A 17,318-nucleotide genomic window follows, 5' to 3' on the forward strand; every position below is an offset into this window, starting at 1 on the left:
ATAGGAAACATGCCAAGGGGGTGAATATTTTCTCAAGCCACTGTAGTTCCTACACCTGCTATCATTCATTCTGACATCTTGGGGAGATGAAAGTCATAGGCCGAATCAATTATAGGACACAGACCTAGAAATCCTGAGCTTATTCAGTTGTCCCATTGTATTATGACTGGTCGTAGCTTTAGAGAGAAAAGTCCCGTGCAGGATCATTTGTGTGGAGGGTAAGTCTCGTAAAGAGAGGTAAAGTTCCGAGCAGGATAGTTCCTGTGGATGGTAAGTCTCGTAGATAGAGGGTAAGTCCTGAACAGGGTGGTCCTGTGGAGGGTAAATCCCTAGTGTAGTGGTTTATCAGCCAGACCCATAAGGAGGGTGAATGTCTCAGCCATATTGGCTGTGAGGCAGTATAGTGTGTGTGGATGGATATAGTGTCATGCTTGGTTACTAGGATAAAAGGTTGCCTAAATGTTCTAGAGGAGAGCCTCATCCATGGTTAGAAAATAAAAAATATTTTCAAATGTTGTTTGAACATGATTCGAGTATATTAGCAGTAGCAACATCGAGAGACGTTGGTTTATGCCCTATTGGGGCAGGAAACCGTGACAGATTATGTGGAAGACAACTGTGAATAATTCTGGTCATGTCTGTTGTCAACAACAGTGATATTTTAGGCGTAGCACTGGAATAAGACATAAGGTAATCCGTATTCTCCAGTAATACAAGGTATTAAGTGCTGTGACGAATTAATAGGCACAAATACCTCTGGACACGTCCGGAGAAGTGTCAGAATACTAATTATTGAAAAGGTGACCGGTGGACCCAGTTCTCCCGGTAAAGCTGGGCTAGAGGAAGAAAAGTTCAATAAAGCCATAGGGGAGCTAAAAGAGTTGCACAAGCATTCTACCAATTCGGCTCGAATATGGGAATTGTTTTGCAAACTGGATAAAATTGATAAGCATTTCCCTGCTAACGGAAAATTCCAATTTAATAGAGAATTCCGGGATGCAATTGTGACTTGACACAATGTCATAAAAGAATGAAAAAAAAGAAGAAAAAAAACCACCAGCGTTTTTTACATTTTTTAACCCCTTTTTTCTCCCCAATTTCGTGGTATCCAATTGGTAGTAGTTACATGCTTGTCTCATCGCTGCAACTCCCGTACGGACTCGGGAGAGGCGAAGGTCGAAAGCCATATGCGTCCTCCGAAACACAACCCAACCCAACCAAGCCGCACTGCTTCTTAACACAGCGCGTCCAACCCGGAAGCCAGCCGCACCAATGTGTCGGAGGAAACACTGTGCACCTGGCGACCTGGTTAGCGTGCATTGCGCCCGGCCCGGCACAATGGCTTGAGGGGGCCAGGCACCCTTTTCTCATTTGGACCTACCACCACAATCTGGAGTACATTCGAGCAGCGAGGAGACTGAACCCTCGCCAGGCAAGGTGGGCCATGTTTTTCACCTGCTTTTCTTTCACCCTCTCCTACAGACCAGGTTCTCAGAATGTTAAGGCAGACACACTGTCCCGGATGTATGACACAGAGGAGTGGTCCGCAGATCCCGCTCCCATTATTCCAGCTTCTTGCCTGGTGGCACCAGTGGTGTGGGAGGTGAACGCAGACATCGAACGGGCGTCACCTTCAGAGCCCACTCCTACCCAGTGTCCGGTTGGGTGTAAGTATGTTCCGTTCGATGTCCGCGATCACTTGATCTGTTGGGCCCACACTTCACCCTCCTCTGGTCATCCTGGCATCGGTTCGGACAGTGCGCTGCCTTGCTGGGAAGTACTGGTGGCCCACGTTAGCCAAGGACGTGAGGGTTTATGTGTCCTCCTGTTCGGTGTGCGCACAGTGCAAGGCACCTGGACACCTGCCCAGAGAGAAATTACAACCCCTTCCCATTCCACAACGACCGTGGTCACACCTCTCTGTGGATTTCCTGACGGATCTTCCACCCTCGCGGGGTAACACCACGATCCTAGTCATTGTGGATCGATTTTCTAAGTTCTGCCGTCTCCTTCCTTTGCCCGGTCTCCCTACAGACTGCGGAGGCCCTGTTCACCCATGTATTCCGGCACTACGGGATGCCTGAGGATATAGTTTCTGATCGGGGTCCCCAATTCACGTCTAAAGTCTGGAGGGCGTCCTGGGGGTCTCGGTCAGCCTTACCTCAGGTTTTCACCCCGAGAGCAAGGGCAGGTGAAGAGAGTCAACCAGGAGGTGGGTAGGTTTCTGCGGTCCTATTGCCAGGACCGGCCAGGGGAGAGGGCGGTGCTTCTCCCCTGGGCAGAGATGGCTCAAAACTCCCTCTGCCACTCCTCCACTAACCTGTCACCTTTTCAGTGTGTGCTAGGTTACCAGCCGGTCCTGGCACCATGGCATCAGAGCCAGATCGAGACTCCTGCGGTGGATGAATGGTTTCGGCACTCGGAGTAGACATGGGACGCTGCCCATGTGCGTCTGCAAAGGGCCATCAGGCGGCAGAAGACGAGTGCCGACCGTCACCGCAGTGAGGCCCCGGTGTATGCACCGGGGGATCGGGTCTGGCTCTCGACCCGAAACCTGCCCATTCACCTGCCCTGCCGGAAGCTGGGTCCGCGGTTTGTGGGGCCATTCAAAGTCCTGAGGAGACTGAACGAGGTTTGCTATAGGTTACAGCTCCCCCTGATTACTGTATTAACCCCTTGTTCCATGTGTCTCTCCTCAGGCCGGTGGTGGCTGGTCCGCTCCAGCAGTCTGAGGTGCGGGAGGTTCCTCCACCCCCTCATGACATCGAGGGGCCCCGGCGTATACAGTACGAGCCATCATGGACTCAAGACATCGGGCGAGAGACCTTAAGTACCTCATGGAGTGGGAGGGGTATGGCTCGGAGGAGAGATGCTGGGTACCGGTGGGGGACATCCTGGACCCTTGTTACTACAGGAATTTCACCGACTCCATCCGGATCACCCTGCTTCTCGTCCCCCGGGTCGTCCCCGAGGCCGGTGTCAGCGTGCTGCTGGAGCCGCGCGTCAAGGGGGGGTACTGTCACGACTTCCACCGAAGTTGTTCCCTCTCCTTGTTCGGGCGGTGTTCGGGGGTCAACGTCACCGGCTTTCTAGTTTTACACATCTGGTTCCCATCCCATGATTATGTTCCTTATTTAACCCTCTGGTTTCCCTTTTTGTTTTGTGAGTGATTGTCTTTCGTGTGTTGGAGTTCGTATCCTGTTTTGTATTTGTTTTATAACGGGATTTTTGTTCCGTTCTCGGATGGAGTAAATACAGTGGTTTTACTCTTAGCTGTGTCCTGTGCCTGACTCCTTCACTATCCTCTAGATAGACTCTGACACAATTTGGAAAATAGTTTCAACGGTGTGTTGTTATGCTCTTTGACATTTGACATTGAGATTTTGGTATTAAGAAAATTGGGAATGTAATAATCTGTCATATGGTGAATAAATGGTCTTTATTTCCAGATTCAGAAGTGTCTTAAACTATTGTTTTGCTCTGTCCTCTCTCGAGTTATGGCAAAGGTGACCATAGATGGTGTCTTGATGCATGGAAGGGATAATTTAACCATGAACAGTGTGTGAACCTCAAAACCCTCCCTAACCGGCTGAAGAAGAGTGACACAGGCGGTCAATACTACCGTGTCTTTTATCTCTCCTACCTGAGTCCGAGCCATCAACCTGGGTAAGAGCAGTAGGAGAGCGGCATGAGTCCTGAGACTGTGCATATGGAGTGAGCATGGAGAGAGATCACGTTCGAACTTATCTCGTGCTGCTGGTGTACTGGTGGGAAGAACGGACTGTACAGAATGGTGGTGGCGGCTCAGGTGAGAGGCTTGTGTACTTGGGAAAACTGATTAATTTCATTGGATATTGAAATCGGGACATTATCAAGGGCAATCAACTGTGATAGGCATGAGTTACCTATGTGCCGTTGTGAAGATGAACTGTGAAGCTATGAAGAAGTGTCACGTTCTGACCTTAGTTCTGTTGTTATTTCTTTGTTTAGAATGGTCAGGGTGTGAGTTGGGTGGGTTGTCTATGTTCCTTTTTCTATGATTTGGGATTTCTGTGTTTGGCCTGGTATGGTTCTCAATCAGAGGCAGCTGTCAATCGTTGTCCCTGATTGAGAACCATACTTAGGTGGCCTGGTTTAACTTTTGAGTTGTGGGTGATTATTTTCCATGTTAGTGTTTGTGCCACACGGGACTGTTTCATTTGTTTCACTTTGTTATTTTGTATTTTGTAGTGTTCAGTTTGTCATATTAAAATGGACAATTACCGCGCTGCAAATTGGTCCGATATCTCTTACTCCTCGTCAGAAGAAGAGGAAGAACTTTACAAGAAGAAAATTAAGAAGATGAGTGTCGGGAAAAAGGGGGGTGGTCAACTGTGTCCGTAACTTAATTTAGGGTGGCCCTAAACTGCTTATTTGGGGTATCAGGTTGATTATGGAGGTCTGCACACTGCAAATTTATAGTAATTTAGACTAAGAATGAATTGAGATACCGATCTGCCATTACCTTGCCAATCGCGACAGTAAAACAGGGACAAACAGAGATTTTTAATGAGAAAAGTTAATACCGGTAATATATGGTCCCATTTGTAAATGTACATTCTAACCGTGACAATGTGTGCTGGGTTGAGGGGCTTGAATTCGAGTGATTGACAGTCCTTGGTGCTTTACGTTGAGTCTTTCTAAATTTGGGTTGGATATGTTTTAAAATTATGATTCGGTAAGGAGAGAGAGAAAGACAGAGAGCACAGCTCCTAAGACATGAGAGGTGGGTGCACAGCTTAAATTTATTGGGTCTAGGGAGGGTTTTTATCCCTAGAAACCATATCTTTTAGGGTCCTCCGAGAGGGAGGTTATTAGAGAACCCACTAGATGATAGCTTAGGTCAACCATGAAGGGGTTTTGTTTTACAACTTCATCAGAATCCTAATGTTAAAGAGCATCAATACATATGGATTGCTGGATGATACTGTACAATTAATTACATACAAGGCTCATAGTCTGTGTCTTGTATTAACACCCAAGGAGACGGTCATGGGGACTAGCATCCCATGGGCATAGAACAGAACAAATGGACGGTTCTTACCCCAGTCTTAGTCGCATCAAGATTGGTTTGAAATTATTAAACGTGTTCTCTCTCTTCCCTGTTCACGTCTAGGTTTTGTGGAACATAAGAGTGATCTCACGGCAGTCACTGTAGGGACAGTAACTGAAGGATGCTGTAGCAACAGCATGGAATTGGACTACGGCTCAAATTAGGGATTTTGAGGTATGCGTCATGGGCAGTGTTAGTAGTAGCAGGGGTTACTTTAGTAGCATTGTTGGGATATCATCTTCTGAGGGCATTGATGTTGAATCGTATATATACAGTGCTGAGTTACCTCAAGATGAGGTAAAGTGATTAAGGCTACCGCACATATATATTGGGTGGCTATGGATGAAGGAGATGTGAGAATGACATGGATTGGGAACACTTTTTGGAATATGTGACCGGAGGGGGAAGACTGGGTGAAAGCATGAGGAGGTTTTTCACAGCCTTCATTTTTGTGGAACCCAGTACTAAAGTATCCTGAAGCCATATAGTCAGGTGAAGAGAGAGTGGGAATCGTCATGTTATCAAACTTTGTTTTTTCTTTGCATATATAATTATGCATAGCTTAACACCTCTTCTCCGCCGGCGATGTTTTGGATCAGCCTCTGTAATCAGTTCAATTGCCCTGGGGGGTACGAACAAAGGATCCGATTCGGGAAAGTCGTATTCCTGGTCGTAATGCTGGTAATGCTGGTAATGGTGATGAGTTCCCACTGCTCTGGTAACCCATAAAAATAAAAAAAATACTGCAAAGTTGTCAAGGAACTAGAAGCACGGATGTCCTGTCTGTCGGCACCATCTTGTTATCTTTAATTGGTTGGTACTGTACCATGATACAGAGAAGAGACCCTGGGAATATGCAAAGACACATCCGCTCTTATATAATCACTGGGAGCATGCTTATAAAAATGTATATCACATAATTACAATGATTAGAATAATACAATATATAAAAAATCACTCTCGAAAGGTCAGAGGTCAAAGGTCTGTACTTACATGTGAACATGTAGCGAATGCGGTCACATGAGTCAAATCAAATCAAATTGTATTTGTCAAATGCGCCGAATACAACAGTAAAATGCTTACTTACAAGCCCTTATCCAACAATGCAGTTTTAATAAAATACCTTTAAAAAAAGTAAGCGATAAGAATAACAAATGATTAAAAATCAGTATATAACAATAGCGGGGCTATATGCAGGGGGTACCGGTACAGAGTCAGTCTCAATGTGCTGGTGTCGAGGTAATTGAGAAGTTGCACCACACGATCAGGTCTCTGACCTCCTCCCTATAGGCTGTCTCATCGTTGTCGTTGATCAGAGATGTTGTGTCATCAGCAAACTTAATGATGGTGTTGGAGTCGTGCCTGGCTGTGCAGTCATGAGTGAACAAGGAGTACAGGAGGGGGCTGAGCAAACACCCCTGAGGGGTCCCCGTGTTGAGGATCAGCGTGGCGGTTGTGTTGTTACCTACCCTTAACACCTGGGGACGGCCTGTCAGGAAGTCCAGGATCCAGTTGCAGAGGGAGTTGTTTAATCCTTAGCTTAGTGATGAGCTTTAAGGGCACTATGGTGTTGAACGCTGAGCTGTAGTCAATGAATAGCATTCTCACATAGGTGTTCCTTTTGTCCTGGTGTGAAAGGACAGTGTGGAGTGCAATAGAGATTGCATCATCTGTGGATCTGTTGGTGCGGTATGCAAATTGGAGTGGGTCTAGGGTTTCTGGGATAATTGTGTTAATGTGAGCCATGACCAGCCTTTCAAAACATTTCATGGCTACAGACGTGAGTGCTACAGGTCGGTAGCCATTTAGGCACGTTACCTTAGTGTTTTTGGGCACTGGGACTATGGTGTTCTGCTTGAAACATGTTGGTATTACAGACTCAGACAGGGAGAGGTTGAAAATGTCAGTGAAGATACTTGCCAGTTGGTCAGCGCATGCTCGGAGTACACGTCCTGGTAATCCGTCTGGTCCTGCGGCCTTGTGAATGTTGACCTATTTGAGGGTCTTACTCACATCGGCTGCGGAGAGCGTGATCACACAGTCGTCCGGAACAGCTGATACTCTCATGCATGTTTCATTGTTACTTGCCTCGAAGCGAGCATAGAAGTTACTTAGCTCGCCTGGTAGGCTCGTGTAAACTGGGCAGCTCTCGGCTGTGCTTTGCTTTGTAGTCTGTAATATTTTACAAGCCCTGCCACATCCGACGAGCGTCGGAGCCGGTGTAGTACGATTTGATCTTAATTCTGTATTGACGCTTTGCCTGTTTCATGGTTCGTCGGAAGGCATAGCGGGATTTCTTATAAGCTTCTGGGTTAGAGTCCCGCACCTTGAAAGTGGGAGCTCTACCCTTTAGCTCAGTGCAAAAGTTGCCTGTAATCCATGGCTTCTGGTTGGGGTATACAGTCACTTTTTTTTAATTATTTTTTTTACCCCTGTTTAGTAGCTACTATCTTGTCTCATCGCTACAAATCCCGTACGGGCTCGGGAGAGACGAAGGTTGAAAGTCATGCGTCCACCTATACACAACCCAACCAAGCCGCACTGCTTCTTAACACAGCGCGCATCCAACCCGGAAGCCAGCTGCACCAATGTATCGGAGGAAACACTGTGCACCTGGCAACCTTGGTTAGCGCGCACTGCGCCCGGCCCGCCACAGGAGTCGCTGGTGCGTGATGAGACAAGGATATCCCTAACGACCAACCGCTCCCTAACCCGGACGACGCTAGGCCAATTGTGTGTCGCCCCACGGACCTCCCGGTCGTGGCCAGTTACGACAGAGCCTGGGCGCGAACCCAGAGTCTCTGGTGGCACAGCTGGCGCAGCAGTACAGCGCCCTTAATCACTGCGCCACCCGGGAGGCCCCTGGGGGGGGGGGACATCCTCTATGCACTTATTGATTAAGTCAGTGACTGATATGGTGTACTCCTCAATGCCATCGGAAGAATCCCGGAACATATTCCAGTCTGTGCTAGCAATGCAGTCCTTTCATTAGCATCTGCTTCATCTGACCACTTTTTTATAGACTGAGTCACTGGTGCTTCCAACGTTAATATTTGCTTCTAAGCAGGAATCAGGAGGATAGAATTATGGTCAGAGTTGCCAAATTAAGGGCGAGGGAGACGTCTCTGTGTGTGGAGTAAAGGTGGTCTAGATTTCTTTTCTCGATGGTTGCACATTTAACATGCTGATAGAGATTAGGTCAAACTGATTTAAGTTTCCCTGCCTTAAGTCCCCGGCCAGTAGGAGCGCCACCTCTGGATGAGCGTTTTCCTGTTTGCTTATGGCCGTATACAGCTCATTCGGCGTGGTTTTAGTGCCAGCATTGGTTTGTGGTGGTATGTAGACTGCTACGAAAAATACAGATGAAAACTCTCTAGGTAGATAGTGTGGTCTACAGCTTATCATGAGATACTCTACCTCAGACGAGCAAAACCTTGAGACTTCCTTAGATATTGTGCACCAGCTGTTGTTCACATATTTGCATAGGCCCCTGCCCCGTGTCTTACCAGAGGCTGATGTCCTCTCCTGCCGATGGAGTGTATAACCTGTATGTTCTTATTGACGTTGTTCTGCCACGACTCAGTGAAACATTAAATATTACAGTTTTTAATGTCCTGTTGGTAAGATATACGTGCTTTCAGCTCGTCCCATTATTTTCCAGCGATTGGACATTAGCTTACAGGACAGAAGGCAAGAGCAGATTAGCCACTCGTTGCCTGATCTTCTTCCACGAAATCTCAGTTTTATTTTCCAGCGAATCACAGGGATCTGGGCCTGGTCAGGTTTCTGTAGTAAAAATCCCTCCTGTCCGACTCATTAAAAAAAAACTCTTCGTCAATTTTGAGGTGAGCAATCGCAGTTCTGATGTCCAGAAGCTCTTTTCGGTCATAAGAGATGGTAGCAGCAACGTTATGTACAAAACAAGTTACGAACAACGCGAAAAAACAAACAAAATAGCATGGTTGGTTAAGAGCCGATAAGTCGGCAGACCTCCCCTCCGGCACCATTGTAACAAGCAAAGTTAATGGGATGATGGATGATGAACAGGTGGGATATGGTGGTCAAAGAATGCACACACAAACAACACACAAAAACTTACTAATCAGACTAAGGTATTTTGCATCGCAACATCTACCTAAGTCCAGCAACTACATAGAGTGCCTTCAGAAAGTATTCATACCTCTTGACTTATTCCACATTTTGTTGTGTTACAGCCTGAATTCAAAATGTATTACATATTATATCTACACACAGTACCCCATAGTGACATAGTCACAAAGTGAAGACACGTTTTTTGAAATATTTGCTAATGTGTTGAAAATGAAATACAGATATATCTAATTTACATAAGTCAATACATGTTAGAATCACCTTTGGCAGTGATGACAGCTAAGTCTCTAAGAGCTTTGCACACCTTTATTGTACTATATTTGCACCTTATTCTTCTCAAAATTCTTCATGCTTTGTCAAGTTGATTGTTGATCATTGCAAGACAACCATTTTCAGGTCTTGCCATAGATTTTCAAGCTGATTTAATTCAAAACTGTAACTAGGCCACTCAGAAACATTATATGTCGTCTTGGTAAGCAACTCTAGTGTATATTTGGCCTTCTGTTTTAGGTTATTGTCTCTCAGTGTGTTTTGGAAAACAGACTGAACCCGGTTTTCCTCAAGGATTTTGCCTCTGCTTAGCTCTATTCCGTTTTATCCTAAAAACTCCCTAATCCTTGCCGATGACCAGCATGCCCTTAACATGATGCAGGCACCACCATGCTTGAAAATATGTAGAGTGGTACTCAGTGATGTGTTTCGTTGGACTTGCTCCAAACATAACGCTTTGTATTCAGGACATAAAGTACATTTCTTTGCCACATTTTGTGAAGGTTTACTTTAGTGTCTTATTACAAACAGTATACATGTTTTGGACAATGTTTATTCTGTACATGCTTCCTTCTTTTCACTCTGTTATTTAGGTTAGTATTGTGGAGTAACTACAATGTTGTTCATCCATCCTCAGTTTTTTCCTATCACAGCTATTAAACTGTAATTGTTTTAAAGTCACCTTTGGGCTCATGATGAAATCCCTGAGCAGTTTCCTTCCTCTCCAGCAACTGAGTTAGGAAGGACGCCTATATCTCTGTAGTGACTGGGTGTATTGATACACCAAAGTGTAATTAATAACACTATGCTCAAAGAGATATTCAATGTCTGCTTTTTTTGAACCCATCTACCAATAGGTGCCCTTCTTTGCGAGACATTGGACAAACTCACTGGTCTTTGTGGTTGAATCTGTGTTTGAAATTCACTGCTTTTGCAACAGCTAATGGGGATCCTTATAAGATACCAAATACCAAATAGGTAGCCTACAATATGTGCGCTCCTGAGGCTGCACTGAGGCTGTGTCTAGACTAATAGGCTGACCACGACCCGAGTGTTGCAAAAGAAATTTAGGAAAATATGTTATTCAATTATTGCACCCACTGCTCGCGCGTGTTGCCAAGGGCTAAAATATAAGTCATTCCTATTTCTGACGCAGATCGGGCTGCAAGTCCTGCCTCTCCCATCTCCTCATTGGTTTATAGAAGCAGGTACCCACGTGCCATCTCTTCATTGGTTATACCCACATGGGTGATTGATAGACAAACTGTTTTGCCGGTTGTCGTGGTAATACTATGAAAATGTAGTTGCCAATCACCATATACAGTTGGGCAACATAGTATTTAGTCAGCCATCAATTGTGCAAGTTCTACCACTTAAAAAGATGAGAGAGGCCTGTAATTTCCATCATAGGTACACTTCAACTATGACAGACAAAATTAGAAAAAAAATCCAGAAAATCACATTGTAGGATTTTTTATGAATTTATTTTCAAATTATGGTGGAAAATAAGTATTTGGTCACCTACAAACAAGCAAGATTTCTGGCTCTCACAGACCTGTAACTTCTTCTTTAAGAGGCTCCTCTGTCCTCCACTCGTTACCTGTATTAATGGCACCTGTTTGAACTTGTTATCAGTATAAAAGACACCTGTCCACAACCTCAAACAGTCACACTCCAAACTCCACTATGGCCAAGACCAAAGAAATGTCAAAGGACACCAGAAACAAAATTGTAGACCTGCACCAGGCTGGGAAGACTGAATCTGCAATACGTAAGCATCTTGGTTTGAAGAAATCAACTGTGGGAGCAATTATTAGGAAATGGAAGACATACAAGACCACTGATAATCTCCCTCGATCTGGGGCTCCACGCAAGATCTCACCGCGTGGGGTCAAAATGATCACAAGAACAATGAGCCAAAATCCCAGAACCACACGGGAGGATCTAGTGAATGACCTAAAGAGAGCTGGGACCAAAGTAACAAAGTCTACCATCAGTAACACACTACACTGCCAGGGACTAAAATCCTGCAGTGCCAGACGTGTCCCCCTGCTTAAGCCAGTACATGTCCAGGCCCGTCTGAAGTTTGCTAGAGAGCATTTGGATGATCCAGAAGAAGATTGGGAGAATGTCATATGGTCAGATGAAACCAAAATATAACTTTTTGGTAAAAACTCAACTCGTCGTGTTTGGATGACAAAGAATGCTGAGTTGCATCCAAAGAACACCATACCTACTGTGAAGCATGGGGGTGGAAACATCATGCTTTGGGGCTGTTTTTCTGCAAAGGGACCAGGACGACTGATCCGTGTAAAGGAAAGAATGAATGGGGCCATGTATCGTGAGATTTTGAGTGAAAACCTCCTTCCATCAGCAAGGGCATTGAAGATGAAACGTGGCTGGCTCTTTCAGCATGACAATGATCCCAAACACACCGCCCGGGCAACGAAGGAGTGGCTTCATAAGAAGCATTTCAAGGTCCTGGAGTGGCCTAGCCAGTATATAACAAAGTATTGAGATAAACTTTTGTTATTGACCAAATACTTATTTTCCACCATAATTTGCAAATACATTCATTAATTCACTTGCACAAATGGTGGCTGACTAAATACTTTTTTGCCCCACTGTAAGTTCAAAAATGAAAAAGCCTGGAAGGAGGAGCGATGACTAGAAAAGATTCGGTTGGCCGTTTTATGTGTGGATTGATTGATTGTTATTTCAGGTAAAATAACAACTCAATATTTATATTCCAGGACATATTAGCTAGCAACAGCAAGCTAGCTAAATATGACAAATTAGCTAGCAAGTGCAAGCTATCTAGATAAATAGCCATACATGTTTAATGCTTTTCGACCTGTCCCCAAATTAATGTCATTGGTTCAGAGTTTGTTTTGGTATTTTAACCTGCGTGTCATGATCGTGTTTGGTGTAGGGGGACAAAATACATTTATGCACGATAGCGCACGATGTCGCACGCGTGCAGCCGGTTTGGGTTCCGTGTTAAGAGTACTGATCATGGAATACCAAACATGTCATGCTTCTAACCCTACATTTAAATGTGTCTACCCTGTCCACAGTGTGTCCGGATTCCTTTTCCAGCACTATATTCAAATGTCAGTATGCATTCTACAAATGGTGGAATAGGCTAAATATGATAAAAACACAACAACTGATGGCAGTAGCTAACTACTGTAGCTAACTAGCCAGCTGACCTCTGTAGCTCTGTTGATGGCTAGCAGGCAATTCTAAAAGGATTGCAAACGGGTTAGCATAACTCTAGCCAAACAAACCAATCCTATTTTTTCATATTTAGCTAGCTGGCTAGCATTTATGAGGCCAGCAAACACATTCCTCACGCTAGGAATGTATTTCCTCCAATGGTATAATGAAAAAGTGGCTTTTCTGTCCCAAATCACATGCTGTCTGGAGACTTGTGGGAGGAGTGCTGATGACGCTTTCCTTTCCTGAAGTGGAAGTGGTCAGCCAGATCAGAACACCTTTCCTTTCAATGTGTTATTCATATTCTGATAGCAGAAGTCATGTGTAAGTGTTAAGTGTAGACACGACCTGAGTGCGCTCCCTCCCAGTCCCCATGTACCATCTTGAAAAGCTACCCTATTGTTTCAGTTTCTTAGGAACAAGAAATGTATCCTACCGAAGCTAAAACAACACAATGTAATAAATAACGTTATTATTGTTTCCAAGCCTGAAAAACTCTAATGTTGCTGGAAACTGCAGTGAATAGCCTATGTCATTTGAATAACCACTCAAAAGCCTGGTGTTTTAAATGTATATTCATTTTGAAATAACTGCATCTAGCCTGCCTGATTGGGCAACCATTTGGATCAGTTACAAGCCTACAAGATCCAGGCACATTAGGGTCTTTATATAATGTAGAGTACCAGTGAGGATTTCCTACAATGGACAATTTGCTACAGCTGTTGATAAGCCATTGATGATAATAATCAGAAAAAATGATTTTGTGATTACATTAATATGTAAGGGGGGTCATAGCTACAGTGGCTTGTGAAAGTATTCACCCCCTTGGCATTTTTCCTATGTTGTTGCCTTACAACCTGGAATTAAAATAGATTTTTGGGGGGTTTATATCATTTGATTTACACAACATGCCTACCACTTTGAAGATGCACAATATTTTTTATTGTGAAACAAACAAGGAATAAGACAAAAAAATAACTATTCACCCCCCCCCCCCCAAAAAAAAATAGAGTCAATACTTTGTAGAGCCACCTTTTGCACCTTTTGACTTACAGCTGCAAGTCCCTTGGAGTATGTCTCTGTAAGCTTGGCACATCTAGACACTGGGATTTTTGGCAAAACTGCTCCAGCCCCTTCAATTTGGATGGGTTCTGCTGGTGTACAGCAATCTTTAAGTCATACCACAGATTTTCAATTGGATTGAGATCTGGCCTTTGACTAGGCCATTCCAAGACATTTCAATGTTTCCCCTTAAACCACTCAAGTGTTGCTTTAGCAGTATGCTTAGGTTGATTGTCTTGCTGGAAGGTTAACCTCCTTCCTATTCTCAAATCTCTGGAAGACTGAAACAGGTTTCCCTCAAAAATGGTTTTTATTTATTTCACCTTTATTTAACCAGGTAGGCAAGTTGAGAACAAGTTCTCATTTTCAATTGCGACCTGGCCAAGATAAAGCAAAGCAGTTCGACACATACAACGACACATAGTTACACATGGAGTAAAACAAACAAACAGTCAATAATACAGTAGAAAAATAAGTATAAATACAATGTGAGCAAATGAGGTGAGATAAGGGAGGTAAAGGCAAAAAAGGCCATGGTGGCGAAGTAAATACAATATAGCAAGTAAAACACTGGAATGGTAGATTTGCAGTGGAAGAATGTGCAAGGTAGAGATAGAAATAATGGGGTGCAAAGGAACAAAATAAATAAATAAATACAGCAGGGGGAGAGGTAGTTGTTTGGGGTAAATTATAGATGGGCTATGTACAGGTGCAGTAATCTGTGAGCTGCTCTGACAGCTGGTGCTTAAAGCTAGTAAGGGAGATAAGTGTTTCCAGTTTCAGAGATGTTTGTAGTTCGTTCCAGTCATTGGCAGCAGAGAACTGGAAGAAGAGGCAGCCAAAGGAAGAATTGATTTTGGGGGTGACCAGAGAGATATACCTGCTGGAGCGCGTGCTACAGGTGGGTGCTGCTATGGTGACCAGCGTGCTGAAATAAGGGGGGACTTTACCTAGCAGGGTCTTGTAGATGACCTGGAACCAGTGGGTTTGGCGATGAGTATGAAGCGAGGGCCAGCAAACGAGAGCATACAGGTCGCAGTGGTGGGTAGTATATAGGGCTTTGGTGACAAAACGGATGGCACTATGATAGACTGCATCCAATTTATTGAGTAGGGTATTGGAGGCTATTTTGTAAATGACATCGCCGAAGTCGAGGATCGGTAGGATGGTCAGTTTTACAAGGGTATGTTTGGCAGCATGTGTGAAGGATGCTTTGTTGCAAAATAGGAAGCCAATTCTAGATTTAACTTTGGATTGGATATGTTTGATGTGAGTCTGGAAGGAGAGTTTACAGTCTAACCATACACCTAGGTATTTGTAGTTGTCCACATATTCTAAGTCGGAACCGTCCAGAGTAGTTATGTTGGACAGGTGGGCAGGTGCAGGCAGCGATCGGTTGAAGAGCATGCATTTAGTTTTACTTGTATTTAAGAGCAATTGGAGGCCATGGAAAGGAGAGTTGTATGGCATTGAAGCTCACCTGGAGGGTCGTTTACACAGTGTCCAAAGAAGGGCCAGAAGTATACAGAATGGTGTCGTCTGCGTAGAGCTGGATCAGAGACTCACCAGCAGCAAGAGCGACATCATTGATGTATACAGAGAAGAGAGTCGGTCCAAGAATTGAACCCTGTGGTTCCCCCATAGAGACTGCCAGAGGCCCGCACAACAGGCCCTCCGATTTTTCACACTGAACTCTATCAGAGAAGTAGTTGGTGAGGCAATTGCGAGGAAATCATTTGAGAAACCAAGGCTATCGAGTCTGCCGATGAGGATGTGGTGATTGACAGAGTCGAAAGCCTTGGCCAGGTCAATGAACACGGCTGCACAGAATTGTTTCTTATCGATGGTGGTTAAGATATCGTTTAGGACCTTGAGCGTGGCTGAGGTGCACCCATGACCAGCTCTGAAACCAGATTGCATAGCGGAGAAGGTATGGTGGGATTAGAAATGGTCGGTAATCTCTTTGTTGACTTGGCTTTCGAAGATCTTAGAAAGGCAGGGTAGGATAGATATAGGTCTGTAGCAGTTTGGGTCAAGAGTGTCCTCCCCTTTGAAGAGGGGGATGACCGCAGCTGCTTTCCAATCTTTGGGAATCTCAGACGACACGAAAGAGAGGTTGAACAGGCTAGTAATAGGGGTGGCAACCATTTCGGCAGATAATTTTAGAAAGAAAGGGTCCAGATTGTCTAGCCCGGCTGATTTGTAAGGGTCCAGATTTTGCAGCTCTTTCAGAATATCAGCTGACTGGATTTGGGAGAAGGAGAAATGGGGAAGGCTTGGGCGAGTTGCTGTGGGGGGTGCAGTGCTGTTGACCACGGTAGGGGTAGCCAGGTGGAAAGCATGGCCAGCCGTAGATAAATGCTGATTGAAATTCTCAATTATAGTCGATTTATCAGTGGTGACAGTGTTTCCTATCTTCAGTGCAGTGGGCAGCTGGGAGGAGGTATTCTTATTCTCCAAGGACTTTACAGTGTCCCAGAACGTTTTTGAGTTTGTGTTGCAGGAAGCAAATTTCTTCTTGAAAAAGCTAGCCTTGGCTTTCCTAACTGCCTGTGTATATTGGTTTCTAGCTTCCCTGAAAAGATACATATCACGGGGGCTGTTCGATGCTAATGGGTTTGCACCAGACATAGCGTTTTCCTTGATGGCCAAAAAGCTACATTTTAGTCTCATCTGACCAGATTATCTTCTTCCATATGTGCCGCTTGCTTGGTAGTGTCCCTTGCTTAGTGGTGTTGCAGACTCTGGGGCCTTTCAGAACAGGTGTATATATTGAGATCATGTGACAGATCATGTGACACTTAGATTGCACACAGGTGGATTTTTTTAACGAATTATGTTACTTCTGAAGGTAATTGGTTGCACCAGATCTTATTTAGGGACTTCATAGCAAAGAGGGTGAATACGTATGCACGCACCGCTTTTCCATTTTTTGTTGTTTTGAAATTTTGGAAACAAGTAATTTTTTTATTTCACTTCACCAATTTTGACTATTTTGTGTATGTCCATAAAAATACATTTAAATTACAGGTTGTAATGCAACAAAATAGGAAAAACACTAAGGGGGGGGAATAGTTTTGCAAGGCACTTGTCACGATTCCAACCGAAGGTGGCTCCCCTTCCCGTTCGGGTGGCGCTCGGCGGTCTTCGTCACCGGCCTACTAGCTGCCACTGATTCTTTCCTCCCTCTCCTTGTCTGTTTATTGGTTACACCTGTTGTTTATTTGGTGATTAGATGGGCTTTATTAGCCAGCCGGCCACCTGATCTTTGTGTGGGATTGTTTGTGTGACTAGTGTGCACGTTTGAGGTTAACGTGTTTCCTGTTCGTGGGTTTTTGCTGGACTGTTTTAGTCCCCGTGTTTGGGGCATTTGTTTTGTGTGCGCCCTGTGTTTTCGTGGGGTGGCTTATGTTCGCCGTTTGTGCATTAAATAGCACTACCCTGAACTCTCTGCTTCCTGCGCCTGACTTCGCACCCACTACACCCAGATCGTTACAGCACTGCATATTCAATACAATTCCCGAGTTGATTTAAAACGTATCTTTAACCCTTCATCATGGTTGGT

This window comes from Oncorhynchus nerka, linkage group LG23 (genome assembly GCF_034236695.1).
Source record: "Oncorhynchus nerka isolate Pitt River linkage group LG23, Oner_Uvic_2.0, whole genome shotgun sequence".
Classification (NCBI taxonomy): Eukaryota; Metazoa; Chordata; class Actinopteri; order Salmoniformes; family Salmonidae; genus Oncorhynchus; species Oncorhynchus nerka.